General features: G+C 40.9%; 1 protein-coding gene across 5 annotated transcripts in view; it reads left to right on the plus strand.

Annotated features, from left to right (window-relative positions):
* The window catches only part of LDLRAD4 (low density lipoprotein receptor class A domain containing 4), a 279034-nt gene that overhangs the window by 40335 nt on the left and 222581 nt on the right, over nucleotides 1-16118 (plus strand). For all 5 annotated transcript variants that reach the window (XM_081875130.1, XM_081875129.1, XM_081875128.1 and 2 more), the window contains exon 2: nucleotides 12657-12747. The gene's annotated coding sequence lies outside the window, so the exon portion shown is untranslated. The remainder of the gene's footprint in view (nucleotides 1-12656; nucleotides 12748-16118) is intronic.

Consider the following 16118-nt stretch of genomic DNA (forward strand, 5'->3'; position numbering starts at 1 on the left):
TACTAGTCTATTTGAATTTTTATTTCTGTTAATCTGCATGGATCATGATATATTAACACACGCATAAAGGAAATTACCATAATATTTAAAAATCTGTCCACATATATTATGCATAGGTATATTGCATGTTGAAAAATATATAGCATTTGTTCTGAAAGTAAGCTCATGGAAAGAGCATGGAGATCGGGCAGGGAGTGGGACAAGGAGATCGGGTGGGCGGCTGGGATGGTGAGGGTGTGTGTGTCCTGCTTTGCCCTCCCAAAATGTTGAAGGGTATGATGTGTAACTTAATATACAATGCCCTGCAAAGGCATTGCTCCACAGCTTCAGTAAGATCTTATAAGGACTTTCTTTCCTCATGCCACTTCAGTTGTTAGGGGTCTCTAACCGGAGTATGGGTGGAGAACATGTTGCCCTCCCAGATGTTTCTGGGCCCCTGGGATAGCTCAGTTGGCAGCGCATGAGACTCTTAATCTCAGGGTCGTGGGTTTGAGCCCCATGATGGGCAAAAGTTTCCTGCGTTGCAGGGGGTTGGTCTAGATGACCCTCGTGGTTCCTTTCAACTCTACAATTCTATGATCACTGTGATTGCGACTCGCAGCTCCCATCATCTCTGACCAGTGGAAATTGGAGTCCAGCAATGTATGGAGGGCCACTGGTTCCCCACCCCTACTCCAGGCAGACATTTCTCTCTGCTTCTGGCATCATCCAAAATTGCTACAGGATACTTGGAGGCTGTGTCCAGCGTCTGAGCAGTTTTTACTTATTAAGCAATTCAGGAGCCAAGTTTGTGGCTTGGAAGTATTTTCACGAGGACTTAAGCGAAAAGGTTACTAAAAGCAAATTAATTTTAAAAAATAACTGTGAGCTCCTGTTATTAGGAGCATTGAACTGGCAGCCAAAGTTTGACAACAGTTTCTCCACCTTAATCAGTGGGCCTTTCTTGGGGTGGCCTTAATTTTTATTTTTAACACTTGGATTTTGTTCCCAATGACTGAACTTCTTTGCTGCCAGCGTGTTACCCTTTGTTTTGAATAAGAAATTTATTGTGCAGAATGAATGTTGGAATGGGACAAGGGATTTGGTCTTTTCCTTGTATTTTTTCTTCTTCCCCTGATTGAAATTGGTTCCGCAAAACGGAAATTTGCCAAGCAAATCTGTTTACAGAACACTCTGCTTCTTAATATAACGAAAGCAACCAGAAGGAGGAAAATGCTGCAAAGCATCAAATAAAGAGCTGTTTTAATGGGGCAGTGACATTTTGCAGAATTTTCCCTTTTGTATTAGTTTCCTGCCCGTTAGCTATGTCAGCGTAAGAATTTTCTTGCTGTGTTGCTGGGAATGTGAATAAAATAACTGTGCCCAACTTGCTTCTGATATGTCATAGCCATGATTTCTGTCCTGAACCATAGAATGAAAATCACTTGCATGCATAGTTTGAATGCTTTGTCTGCCACATAAAATAAAGGCTTGTTTTCCCCCTAGAAGAATGCAATGACCTCTAGAGGGAGCCATCTGTCTAAGTCGCCTTGCTAATGGTTTTTTTCTGTCTCCCATAAGTGGCCCTGTAATGGCAAAATTTGGTAACAGTGGATCTGTAGCTATACTGTTAGCTCTGATATGTGGATCTTTGTAGACTGACCTCCGGCAGAAGAAAGCGAAAGAATAGACCAACAGTAGCTGTGAATAATTTGTTGTGTGCCTGTAGCCACAGTCAGCAGATGATGTTTTATTCCATAATAAAATGTACACTTCTGGGGCATATTTGTAGTAACTACTAACCACAGTGACAGTCACTCTGTATTTATTGTTTTGATGTCACATTATTTTGTGCTACACACCCAAATAATACTTTTCTAAAGATCATGAGTATGTTGACAAAATGTACAACATTGGGTTAAAAAATTAGACTGCAGAATAAATTATTCTGGGAACTTTGCCCATTCTCTCCCCAGCCCCATTTTACAAGGTGGAATTCATTGCACTATAGTCTAAAATAATTTGCAATCAAGATATGGAGAAAATTCCTTTATAAAAATGCTGGGTTGACATTAATGTAATTTTTCCATTGGAGCCATGAAAGACTCTTAAATGAGAAAGACTTGTATAATGAATAACTGTAACTAGCAGTACGGAGCATAATTGCAATACAGTGGTGCCCCGCCAGACGAACACCTCGCAAGACGGAAAACCCGCTAGACGAAAGGGTTTTCCGTTTTGGAGGCGCTTCGCAAAACGAATTTCCCTATGGGCTTGCTTCGCAAGACGAAAATGTCTTGCAAGTTCCTGCGGGGTTTTTTCCCTCCCCCCCCTTTTCCTAAGCCCTAAACCGCTTATCAGCTGATCCACTGATAAGCCGCTTATCAGCTGATCCGCTAAAAGCCGCTAAACCGCTAATAGCGCTAATCCGCTAAGCTGTCAATGGGCTTGCTTCGCAAGACGAAAAAACCGCTATACGAAGAGCCTCACGGAACGGATTAATTTCGTCTTGCGAGGCACCACTGTAGTTTGTTTGTTAACATTTTGTGTATTTTTCCTTTTCTCTCTTGGAAAAAAAGTTTTCAAAAAGTAACTTCTTTTTTGTGCTGTTTATAGATTTATTTTTCCAAAATAATGCTATAGTTTTTGCTATTTAGATGTAGCAAGAGAATATTATTTCATGAATGAAAGCTTTAAAATAACATGAAACATTTCTGTGATTTTTTTCTTACTGAACAGTTTTTTTTCAGTTTATGTACCCAACTGCTGCCCCACTTTTTGGGTACAGAACATTTATTCTGACTGTTCTCTACACACATTTTTTTGCATCCAAATACCTTCAAAAGGAAAGAGTCACCCACAGAGTAAAATAATTTTGAGGGGTGGGATGAGGATCCATATTTATTATTTTGCAAGGCACAAAGGCTGTCTGTTTTTAGCTGGGAGACCAAAAAATGATGCATGCCAAACCACATCCCTAATTGACCTTTTAAAAATTCATTTTACTCCAGGCACCCCCCCTACCCAAAATCATGAGAAAAATGAATTTTTTTATAAATGATGATTATCAGTGGGATAATTCTCAGACTACTGCTGTGTATGAGCTACCTGTGAATGATGGATTAATAATTCTTGAAGCATTGGCCCCCAAACTCTTATGCCTGTAACATTTATATAAGTGTGTGAAAGAAGAAAAAATCTGAAAACTACATTTTCATGTCTTGAATTGCTAATAAGCTGGAAATCCTTAGTAGTCTAATGAATAAATGTAATAGTTTCAAATTCATACATGCCAATTAAATAAAAATGAGTGTTCAGGATGGAGTGTGGAAGCACTCAGTCAAGCATACCTGTTTAGAGTTTCCCTTCATTCTTGGTTTCCATAACTATGTTGCAATAAACCCAGATCTGGAATTATCCAGGGGAAGATGGAATTTTTATGTTTTAAAATTAAAGCTCTTTGGGATAGAAGAAAGATAGCTTTCCCCCTCATGAAATGAGATGACAAGTTGGCATATCTATAGTATTTGCAGGGTACAAAGTGTTTTACAAATCTTATTTAATTAATGTCATAACACTCCTAACATTGTTTAGACTTGTGATTTGCCCAAGGCCATCCAGTGAGCATTAGACAGGCCTGCGTGAGAATTTCAGATTAGGATGCTCACACTGCTAATGTTTGGTCTGACGGTTGCTGATGCAGCTATTCCTTGCAGTGGCAGCTAGTCAGAATGGGAATTAATAGCTGTATGAAGATGTGGTCAGCCAGTTGTCGTCTTTAACAAAAAGCTTGGTTTAATTGGAACTCAGCATGTGTCCCAGAAATATGTTCTCTTTTGGCTTTGCTTCAGGCAATGAACACGGCACTATCGCCAAGGAAACTGGAGAAAACAACAATGGTTTAAGCTCAGTTTGGAGCTGGAATGGTTTAAGCCAGGCATAGGTAAACTCCGGCCCTCCGGATGGTTGGGACTACAGTTCCCATCATCCCTGACAACTGGTCCTGTTAGCTAGGAATGATGGGAATTGTAGTCCCAAACATCTGGAAGGCCAGAGTTTGCCTATGCCTGGTTTAAGCCAAACTTCCGAACATAGCAACAACCTTCATATATGGACCCCACTAAGTGCAAAAAATGATAATTCCCTGGAACTTTTACCATATCAAATGCAAGTGTACTTCCTTATTTAGCTATTCATTAACTCTGGGAAAGTAACAGTGAGGCTTCCTCCAGCAAGCGGCTTCTACCAGTAGCTGAATTAAGTCTAAATGTACTTTTCCAGGGAAATATCTGCACCTTTCCTTGGGGAGGGGGGCACCTGAATATGAGTTCTGATTGGCTAGAGTCCCCAAGTGACCTTCCTGTTCCACTTCAGCAGAAAAATTAGTTGGTTATACCTGCTGACACTTCACTAACCGTGTCCTTTGTCACATAGTGTACTTTCTGCCCAGCACTGTCCTTAATTGCAAAGTCAGTTGCAGCCTGTGGGAAAAATGATGCTCTACTTAAAAACATGGAGCAACACTGTTCTTATCCCAGCACAGGGCCACCATGGTTTTATTTCCCACCAGTTGTTGGTTTTATTTCCCACCAGTTGACACCCCAAACTATGGCAGATCTGGCTACCAATCCTTCCTCAGACAGTATAATACATAAACTTGAATGTTTTGTTCTTTAAATTACACTGCCGGCTTTAAAACTTGTTAATAAATTCTTCTCCTTTGTGCACAATTAATATTACAGTAGTGGGCTTTAGACATGGGATGAACATATATATGGATTTAGAGATATAGAGATAGATATCGATAAAGCCTACTTAGAATTTATATCATTAGACATTATCAGCGTTTCAGTAGTTCCTTGAATTGTGTACTGTCTCTTTAAGGAAACTTTTACATCCTCAAATAAGTTCATTTCCCTACTTAAAACTCATCATTTTCCTAACTTCACCCCTGCTCTCAATCTGGTTAAGTACCAACTCTGGTCAAGGACTCATTGGAAGTAAACAGAGTTGAATGGAGTTTCTTAGCTGTTACTCACCATTGGCTTCTTGTGATGGATCCTTTTTTCTCTGGAAAGCTTGCTTCAGCTTCCCTTGAAGTCTTCCATTTGATTAGGGACCTGTGGAGCAGGACACAGCAAGGAGGAGTCATGGTGTCCTCCTCTGATGTCTTCTTCCTTCTTAAGGCCAACTGCATAATACTGTCACACTGACCAGAAACTGGATAACCACCTCTGAAGTCTTCTCATAACTTGTGCCTCTGCCTTAAGTGGTATAAGTTAATAATCACCTCTTCACCTCCTTCCTAGCACTAGACCATACCACCCCTGGAAAGGGCTGTGTTTTCCCTTATATACCTCTAGAACTGCCTGCTCATTGGCCTTTCTAAACTAATGGGGGCAAATAGAACATTCTTAAATGGCCTCCAAAGCGTCACCTTTTGAATCCTCTAGTCTACTGTACTGTATAAGGTAACAGGCCTAGTTTTGATGTCTCTATAGCTTCATACAGTTATGGCCCCATTTAACCTCTTCCTGTTATTTATAAACACAACAGTATTGCCTTTTAAAACACAGTATTATTACACACAGCTATTCTAATGCATAGGAAACAGGTCCAACTTCCTGCATCTGCAAAGAGTTGGGCTAGATGAACTTCCAACTATATGGAAGTTGGCTATTAAGAATCCTTGGTTTCTGACTGTGTGGTTGCCATATTATCCTAAATTATATTTAGATGGCTAAGTGGCTACTCGTGTGTTCCTCTCCTTGGAGGGGAAAAAAGGGAAAGGCCATGTGCAAAGGAAGTGGGAGAGAATTAGCCTGAGGATTTGGACTGGATTTGGACTGTAGTCCATAGATCTTGTTGCAGACATAAAGATCACATGAAAATAAAATACTTAAAACAGAATGTGATGTGCATATTTGCCAGACTAAATGAGTCCACATGGGTGACTTCCATTCCATGCAACTACACAATATTCACCGTGCTTTTATTTTGTTTTTCTGTTAGAAAATAGTGCTTCAGTGGGTACTGGCAGAGGTTGATGTCATTTTACAAAAGCCAGCTACTGCCCTGTGGAAGCTGTTGCCAGTGCTCTTGCTTGGAAAGACCAAGTGCCCCCAAATCTAAACTGGTCTCCTGCATTGGTAACATGTTGTATTAACAGCAGATTCATTTATTTCCTAATTAACAAAAAGTGTTCTTTTTATTTAAGCCATCTGGCTGGAGAGCATGTTGTTTAGCTGCTTGCCATTACAGATTGGAGCTACATGGGGAGAAAGATGTCTCAGTTCTTGTTTTGGCTTGTGTCTGGTTTGATGTCGTAGGTGCACTATTGCACATGCTCGTCACTGCAGCATTCATTCCTCACTGACTGCAAAAAAGTGTGTTAAAATATTTCTTTTTACCAACAAAACAGGTATTGTTTTGACAGCCTATTTCATGCCACTCCATCAATTGCAATTCAGACTTGCGGTTCTCCTTACACAACAATGAAAGAACCTGGAACCAAGCTCTTTAGATGACCCTCCTCTGTAGGGGCTTGCCAAGAATTTTAAAATAGCCCCATGGTGGTCTCTTGGCTCATCTTCATTAGTGATGATGTACTTGTGTGGATTCAGTGCTGTAACATGAAAGGTCTACTGCTTTTTACCGATCCATCTTCTCTGCGGTTCCCTTCTGTTTCTCACTGTGCATGTAACCTTTCCCTGGTCTTTCCTAGCTGTGCTGTCTCACATCTCCATTCTGTCTTGAAGTGGAATTCTGCCTGACCTCTAAATTTTCTCTTTCCTGTGCAGCTTTCATTGTTTCTCCACCTTTGCTATATGAGTATTAGTCCATAAATTATCATTTTCAACAGATATGCAATTCTACTTTCCCATAATATCAAAGATCTTCTAGCCTCTGCTATGATCTTCTACTGATACTACTCGTCTTGACCTCCAGGAATATATTAATAAGAATATATTCTTGCCTTACAGGCCAGTCTTCAGCTTAGTTATTCAGGCTGATAAAAATCATGCAATTGGATAGCTTCCTCAGCTAAAACAGTAGCAAGCAAAATTGTGCTCTGTAGTCTAGCATTGGCCAACATTATACTCCAGAATTGCAGAAGACAGTATTGGGCCCTGAATTGTTTCTTTGACACATTAGTACTTCACTACACATGCAGGTTGACTTGGGAGCAGTCTGACTCGAGACCACAGTGGGAAAAAACACATGATTTGTATCCAGAAGGTCGCCGGTTCATCCCCTCCCATCTCCAGCTAGTGGTTGGAAAGACTCCTGTCTAGAACTGGAGAACCTTGGCCACTCAGTGTAGACAACACTGATGTAGGTGGATTAAGAGTCTGACCCTGTATAAGGCAGCTTCCTACCAGTAGAGAGTACTTTTTCTCAGATGACTGAATCATCAAGATAGCCTCATGCATTTGGGAATAGAGAGGCATAGTTATGGACCATCTGGATTCTAAGCATACCTCCCTCCGCCTTGCAATCCAAGGCCCACTGTCTAGATGTGATGGTGAAAGAAACATGAGCTCCAACTAAATTATGCCAAGACCAAAATAATGGTCTTTGCCGCTCGACCGAAACCTAATTTATGGTCAATTAATGGTATTCCTTTAGAGCAGGTCAGTTGCTTCAAATACCTGGGTCAGGTTGTTAGATCAAATAGGTCCTTCTCGGTGCACAGAGAATACATAGCCTCGAACGCATCAAAAGCAGCCTTGGTGATTAGAACCCTGTACTCTAAGAAACAGGCACAAACTGTCAAAGTTGCCTTGCGACTCTTTAAAATGAAAGTCCTCCCTCTTCTACTGGTGGGCATTGCCTTGGGCTCACGTAGGGACTTTGAAAAATTGGAATCTATCCAAACCCAATTCCTCAGGGCCATACTCAGGATCCCCCCCTCCGTGGCAGGTGCGATCATGAGATTGGAAACTGGTTGCCAAGCCTTTAGGTATGTGGCCCTGAAAGCGAAGTTATGGCTTTGGCTTAAGCTTTGTTTCAGACCGGTGGGTTTGGCCCCCTTGATTCTGAGGGATAACTTTAAATCTCCATGGGAAGGGGAGATAGTGGAGGAAGTGCAGAAGTGCGGGTTGTCCTCCCTTTATATAGAGTCCATGACGTATAGCCACGCAAAGGCGGTGATCGCCCAAAGATTAAGGGATATTGTGAGACAGGAGGACATAGCCCGTGTGAAACCAGGGCTGTTTCTGGGGGAGCAGATGTACCGAGCTGCTCCAGCTCACTACCTGGCGGATATCCACTACGTGGAATACCGCAGACTATTTACCGCGGCTAGGCTGAATGTTCTTGACTCGGCGGTTCTGAAGGGAAGATATGGAGGAGTCCCATATGACCAGAGATTATGCCATTGTGCGTTGGGTGAGGTAGAATCCACAGAGCACATTTTACTGAGCTGTCCCTTCTACAACGATTTAAGACAGTATCTTATAACCCCATACTTACCCCAGCTTAGTCCCCGACAAAGAGGAAAGCAGACAGCATATCTGCTAAATAAGTCTTCTAGGAAAACAACTTTGTCAGTGGCTAAATTCCTTTTCCTGGCACTCAAGCGTTGGAAACGTACAATTGAATGCCTTGATGTGGGTTATCTGTGAGAGGTTTAGTGCTGTGGCCCTACCTTACTCATGTACCCCTATGATGTTTTAGTTCATAATTCTGTATTGTGTTTTATTTCTGTGTTTTATTTCTGACTATCGGTCGAATAAAGGAAATTGATTGATAGACTGGGATTCTTTTTAATTTTAACTCTGGTCTAGAGTTATATCTGCACAGTGGTTAACACTTTTATCAAGGTTTGCAACTCTTATTCAAACTTGGTTTGAAGCACTAATTTAAATTTCTAGGAAAGGATGTGCTCCATAGGTCATGCCTTATATTTATTAAAATGTTTATGTTATTCAAATATGCCTAACAGTTTTCCTGTTGGGCTTTGTGGAGAAGCACCAGTTTTCAGGTAGGCTTACAGGTTAGCCGTGTTGTTGTCTGGTGGCCATCATATTACTCAGCAGAGATGTAGACAGGCAAGTTGACTTAGCAGGGTGTCAAGATGGGCATTTCAACATGGAATCAAATGCATAGAAAGTTCATACAACTGTTCTGCAACATAATTTTTTTGCAGCAGCAAGGTCATTAACTATTCTCTAAAACTGTAATGAAAACCTTGCTGTTACGAAAAATTAGAAAAAAATACCGGTAACCCATATCACCAACTAATAGGATACCCATATGTCATATTTTTTAAATAAAAACCCCAACACAGTGTTTAAAACTTTAAACTGAATATGAATTTGTACCAGAGATGAGGGCAAGCAGAAAGACCAGCATTTTTGAGGTTTGATGCTGTACTTTCAAAGCAACCAAGATTACACTCCTCTGCTGAAAAGTGTGCCTTCTCTTTTGCCTCTACTACTTTCACATCAAATCTCAGGAATGATGCCATCGCTCCAGGTCAAAGGAAAAGCAGAACCAGCTGCCTTAAGCCAAACAAAGAGCAGGTTTGCTGTCCTCCCTGCTGTTTTGGCTTGAGCTCTTCAGACTGGAAAATTCAGAAGCATGATCTCTCAAGCTTTGTAAATGCCAAAGCCATCTAAGAGGAAAATAGGACAAGGCTACCCCCAGGCAAGTTTGTACAGAAATCCGCTGGCTGCAAGGAAGATTTACGGTAAACATCGCATAGGATGGAACTGCTCCATGGAAATTATTCCACAAGAACAATCCTGAAGGAGTATATATAGGCAGATTTTAAAAAGGAACATCTGGGAAATATGATAGAAGGCAAAGGAAGACTCAACAGATGAGGTATTGCCTTTTCAACAGGGACCACAAGACGGCCATCAACAACAAAGCTGTCTAAACAATATTGGCTCGGCCTTGGAAGGTGATTTCATGTTGACAAGGCACACCAAAGGAGAAAGCACATGGGGTGTGCTTCTGCTGTGCTTCAGGGGAATCTGGGTAGTGAGAGACTGCACCCTTCACATGCTGCTCTGTAAATGGAAAAAAGAGAAAGCCTAGCCTTCACAGACCCAGTCTTCCAGTGCTTGCTGGAAAAAGGTACCATAGCTTTAGAAGCAACTACAGCAGCTTGTAAGCAAAAAGGATTAGGTAACACAAAGTGCCAATAAGAACCTTGAGCCTGGAGAAGGATCCAGATTTGGACCAAGTGCCGCAAGAATACTTCTAAATTGGACTCACTATTCTAAAAATATACTGTCAGTATTCATCCATTTCATTTTGAGCCCAGACACTTTAGTATTATGTCTCTCGATATTCTTATAAATGCCATACTGTAAGATAGATGCTTTGATAAATGGTGTAATGCAAAATCTAGCAAAACTGACCTATAAAGGTAGGGAGCACCAGTTGACTATTATATTGATGATTATATTTGCTCCAGATTGAGCAAAATTGCCTTACTGTAAAACACTTTGGGAATACACAGTTCCCCATCTAATGTGACATTATTATTATTATTATTATTATTATAGATTTGGAGAGGGGGAGGAAATCTAAAGTGTTAGCCAGGGAAGTTACCATTGAATGCCCTTTTTGGTACTGATTTCATTATCACTAGGATAAATCTTAAGAAGACTGTTCTGATTTAGAAATATGACTGCTTATCATTGAGGTGTAGAAACTTCATGCTACATGTTCAAGCAGCAACTTATGTACAACATAAATGAGGGAGTTAAAACTAAGAGCAATTATTCACTACCAGCTTTCTGTGTGTTGAGTAGTATGATGAGTCATATTTTTGTTGTTGTTGGCAGATTATCCCTAAATCATTCAGTCTAGCTGGGAAACTTCTTCCCAGGGAAAGTCTATCTTTAAAGTTTGGAGATCAGTTTTTGTATCCTTTGTTTGATTATTGTAAGAGAAGGCACCAATTCTCCAGAGAATATTTATGGTGTGTGTGTGTGTGTGTGTGTGTGTGTGTGTGTATGAGAGGCTGCAGGGTAGCGGAATTCCTAAAAATTGTGTGCTTCCCCCATTATGCTGGTTGATTCCTTCTGTTGGTAGACAGAGATCATTGGTTACCACTCACTGATTATTTGTTTGGAATTGTTTCACAATACTTTTTTTTTCAATTAATTGGAGTTTCATTAGTTTTTCTTTGTTGATTTGTCAAGGCATAACAGGTTTTATACTTCATATTAATGTAGTTGGTTAGATAGGAGGATGAATAGGGCATTCTAAACTCTGTTCAGTTTTGCGTTTGCTGGATTTTGCCTTTTAAAACAGCTAAAGTTGCATGAGCTGTCGCTAGCAAATGGCGTATTGTTACATCACCCAAACAGAATGGGTTTCTGCTTTTGGACAACATATCTCTAAAGTTCCTGGCAGATGGCTATCGCAGGAGGTTAGGAAGCATTGAACAGTTTGACAAACACAGCCTCGGAGAACCTCCTCTGGAATTCTAGAGAGGGTTTTCCAGCTAGACTTAGTCATTCCCCCCCCTCAAATGTCTTGGCATGGCTGATCACTTGAGGGTGACATATGGTAGGAACACGCTCTGAGGGACAAGCCTCCCGGATGGCAAACAGCACCATGCAAAACAGACAGATGGTGGCTTATTCAACCTTGGAAAGTCGTTTAATCCTACATACTGGCAAGGCCTGAGTGTAAAGAGAGACAGACACACAACCCTAATGGAATCTGAAGCAAAGATGTGATGAGTTCACTTACAAATTGCCTAGGACTGAGACTGCAGTAGAGTTGAACTGATATGGTTGTACACAAGGATTTGTGAACATACTAGTTCTGGTTGTTTTGAGCAACATCGTAGACTAAAGAACATCGAGCAAAGTCAGCACTTGTTCTTTCAGCTAAAATTAAAATGGCATATTTGAAATGCCACTGATGATTTGAATTGTTCACTTGGTTGAAACTTTGCTTAGGAGAAGTACCTGCTTCTCTTCAGGATTCTGATTACATTTTAAAAGTGAAGTATTCAGGTCTCATTTTCTCTGTCACAAACCATCAGGTTTATAAACACCCCCCCCAACCACATTTATATTGCATTTATTTGCATAATACATACAAAGAAAATGGTGAAATACAATATTTTGCTGGCTAACAATAGAGACCAACAAACTAAACAGTGGTAATCCATTAAAAATCCAGTTTGTTTTTTAAAAAATACTAATATGTTGGGTTTTTTTAATGTAAATTTTAAAGTCATAAAACCTCATATTTAGGTTCCAACTCAACTAAATCGTTGCACTGGCAGGAGCCAACACAATGACTCCTGCTAGTGCAACAGCGCTCTCCTTCCTCTCTACCTCTCATGCCCTCCTCCAAATCATCTCTTGGGGGTTGGGAGAAGTCCCAGAACAGCACATGGAGGTGAGGCACATTGTTCCATCTGGGAAGCAGAAATGCTGATGGAACGATTGTATTAGCACGATGCTGAATTCCATCCTTAAAAACCTCACCAATAGTGAGAAAGTGTTAACCTTTTTATGATTATTGGAGTGATATTTTATAGAACAGAGTCCTCCTGTGTAGAAAGTCCTTCTAAAGGATGTCCAGCTTCTGAGTTGTCTTGAAAATGCATAATAATTACTCTTCTGATCACTGCAATAGTTGGTCAAGAGTTTGGAAATATTCGTGGCTGAGATTTCTTCTCTGTGTTTTCTTCTCAGAATATTTGCCATCACATGCTTGGTTCCAGAGTGCTCATATCCACTTGAACTGGTTTCAAAGGGATACTGTGATTCTCCAATGTCTGCCTTGGTAAGTAGAGCTGTGTGTGGTGTATCCACAGTCAACCTCCCACCTGATACAGAGACTCCTAAGTTTTGTTTTGAGTAGCCCTGTCATTCTTGATTGTTTTCCCCATCTTCTCCAACACTCTTACCCAACTTGGTGCCATCCAAATGTTTTGGACTACTATGCTGACTGGGGCTGATGGATGCAATAGCCCAAAACAGCTGTAGGGGAAGGTTGGTGGACACCAGACAAATGTCAATTCTCCCCAAACACCTCAAGATCAATAGTTTGAAAGGGTTTGCAAAGATTTTAAAATGTGGCTATTAGAATGATAATAAAGATAGTCTTTCTTACAATGAAAACTGAAATTAAAAATTAAAGTGACGGATCAATATGCACATGCTGCCTCTTTCATTTTGTAGGCAATAGAAAAGGTTTTCATTTTGTAGACAGGCTAGACACAGCCTCCTCTTAGAGATTGTGTTTCAAAAAAGGCATATATTTCCTTGCCTGCATTCCTCTGGATATGAATAGCTAAGAGGTGCAGCACTTAGGAGAGGAGCCAGCTGTTTGCAGAAATGTCTTCTCTGCCTACAAAAGAGAGAGAAAGTTTCATGGCTCCTAGAAAAACTGACACAATTGTGTTTTCTCAGACATTTCTGCTGAAACAGCGAAGTCTACGTCAAACATATGTATCACCAATGATTCCTTCTCACCCCCAATATCAGCCAAGGACAATGGGAACACAAGTCAAACCGTACCCTTTTATATGCTAAATAAAGTCCAAAAGGTGGCCATAGGCATGTGAACTATTTGTCCTTTCAATACAAGTTCATATACTCTTCTCTATAAAGCAAGTGTGGGAAACCTTTGGCTTTCCAGATGTTGCTGAACTGCAGCTCCCATCACCCCTGGCAATTCTCTATGCTTGCTAGGGCAGATGGGCATTGTAGTTCAACAACATCTGAATGGCCAAAGGTTCTCCAGTGCTGTCATAAAGCAGGAGGTATTGTTGGGGGTATTGCCTGTCTCATGTTATTTTTATCTATACTACATAGCAGGGGAGGGTAACTTGTTCTGGGTACCTGGCCAGAACTTTCCAAACCACTGTGGATGAAATCTGACCAATGGGAGGGTCCGCTTGCCTCACATCAGGTGACCTGTCTTTACTCACACTTTCTGAAATGAAACCGTGTGGGTGAAGGCACATCCCACAAAGCAGTGACAATTGGCTGATCTTCAGCTGATTGTTTGTGCTTTGCAGATTGCTAAGCACTACCTGACCACTATCTGATGTCATAATAAGGCAGGTGAGTGTGATTTGGCCTAAATGGCCGAGCAGCCTGGGTTCTCCACTGCTCCCATATTGTGTGAGGGTTGCTGGCTGACCATCTCTTTTGCAGGTTGATTCCTGGCTAATAGTCCAGAATGATCAGTTGATGTTTTATCAAAGGGAGCTAACAATGGGAAATGCTCCCCTGGTACCCATGAGTCTCAGTCTCTCTCTCTCTCTCTCTCTCTCTCTCTCTCTCTCTCTCTCTCTCCCTCTCCCTCTCCCTCTCCCTCTCCCTCTCCCTCTCTCTCTCTCTTGGAATGTGATGCAGTCAGAGCTTGGGGAAGGTAACATAGTGCAGCACCCTCAAGCTTTGCTAGAAATTAGAGAAAAACAGTTAAAAGGTGTTTTACCACTCAGATTTGGAGACAATGAGAGAGCTGAGAGTTTTCTACTTCAGGTTTAGCTGGAAATTAGGGTGCAAGTTTGTGGAACTGCAGAAGTTGCACTGTAGAATCTGATGCAGGTTGTGTTGTCTGCTTGCAGAAGTGTCTTTTCCTTCTTCTGCTCTGCTTTTACAAGTAAAGTAGATATGAGGAAGGCACCATAAGCCTCCAGTGCTCTTTTAATCAATGGCAGAGCCAGTATGGTATAGGGAACACAGAAGAAGCACCAAATTTGGTACTGAGCGCACAAGAATTCTGAGAACCACAGAACCACTAAAGAGGTCATCCAGGAAAAGTAAATCAAGCCCCGTGTCACATTCTTGAACTAGGATCCCTGAACTGCAGAGTTGCACTGGCACTACAGGACTGAAAATAATTTCCTTATCCTGATCCCAGTCCTAATTTGGGGGAGAGAAGATTCCAGTGCAGCCCACAGACCTTTCCTGGCAAGCACATGCTGCCATTGGCTTGGATCCCAGGTTGCTCTGCTATTCATGCAGGGGCAGTGATTGCCACTCACACTGCAACCCCTCTTCATACCGAGGCTGATTCTGTCCCAAACCCAGGCCTGAATTGACTGAAATGGGTCAAGATAATGTGTTCCCTCCAAAACAGTCTTATAATCCAATATATATTCATCTTAATAATAGCAGTTTCCCAAGGATCCTGGGTGGTATTCAGTGTTAGTCCTACTCAGAGTAGACCCATTAAAGCTAATAAACATGACTAACATAGATTCATTAATTTCAGTGGGTTTACTCTGAGAAGCACTTAGCTGAATACAACCCACAGTCTCCAACTTAAAACAGAAAAACCAAATCAAATGTTTTGAGGCAAACCCCATTTTCAATAAAGCAGACAATATTCTACTTATTTCAAAGGATGGGTTGGGGAGAATAAATTCTAGGGATGTTTCCAACATATTTCTTGAAAATACATCATCTCTTCTGTCTCTGAACGTCCTTAATTTTGTTAAAAAATAACATTTTAAGCTTTTGGGCAGTTCTTCCTAAGAACCAGCATCTTACTGTTATTTTTCTTAGCATATCCTTTCATTATTAAAAGCTTGGTTCTGCAGCTGTCTTGCATACAGATCCTCCCTTTGAAGTCCCAATAGCTTCCAGCGCTGAGTGGACTGCAGACTTTGCCTCTGTGTGTTTTGGTTATGTAACAGATTAGATCACTATGAGCATAGTCGGATGATCTCAACAGAGTGGAAATGAGGGATTTGAGCAGGAGAAAGAACGAGATACAGCGTTTGTTTTAGTTTTATTTAAAAATGATTGCTACCCAAGATAGCAGCATGCCGTTGAATGCGAAAGTAACCACACCATAGCAAATGCTACCTTCCTTTCATTTTTATATTAGAAAAATGTTTCCCATGTGGCAAATAATAGGATTATTGGGAGTCAAAGCAACACAAGGGACTAATGAAAGAAGAGGGGGGAAGATACATGGCTTTCTAAACATCAGAAATCTGTAGGTCTCTTTAGTTAAATATTTGGCAATGGCTGTCTAGTAAATTATTTGGTTAGCCACATAAATAAAACGTTATCTCATCTATATTTTCCTCATCCCTCTGAGTAAAATTCATGCCGCATCCAATTTGGATACAAATATATAGTCTGATAATTTGTCAATAGCTAACATTTGCTGTGGAAGTTAAAGGTCAAGGC

This window comes from Podarcis erhardii (assembly GCF_964252035.2).
Source record: "Podarcis erhardii genome assembly, chromosome: 8".
Lineage (NCBI taxonomy): Eukaryota > Metazoa > Chordata > Lepidosauria > Squamata > Lacertidae > Podarcis > Podarcis erhardii.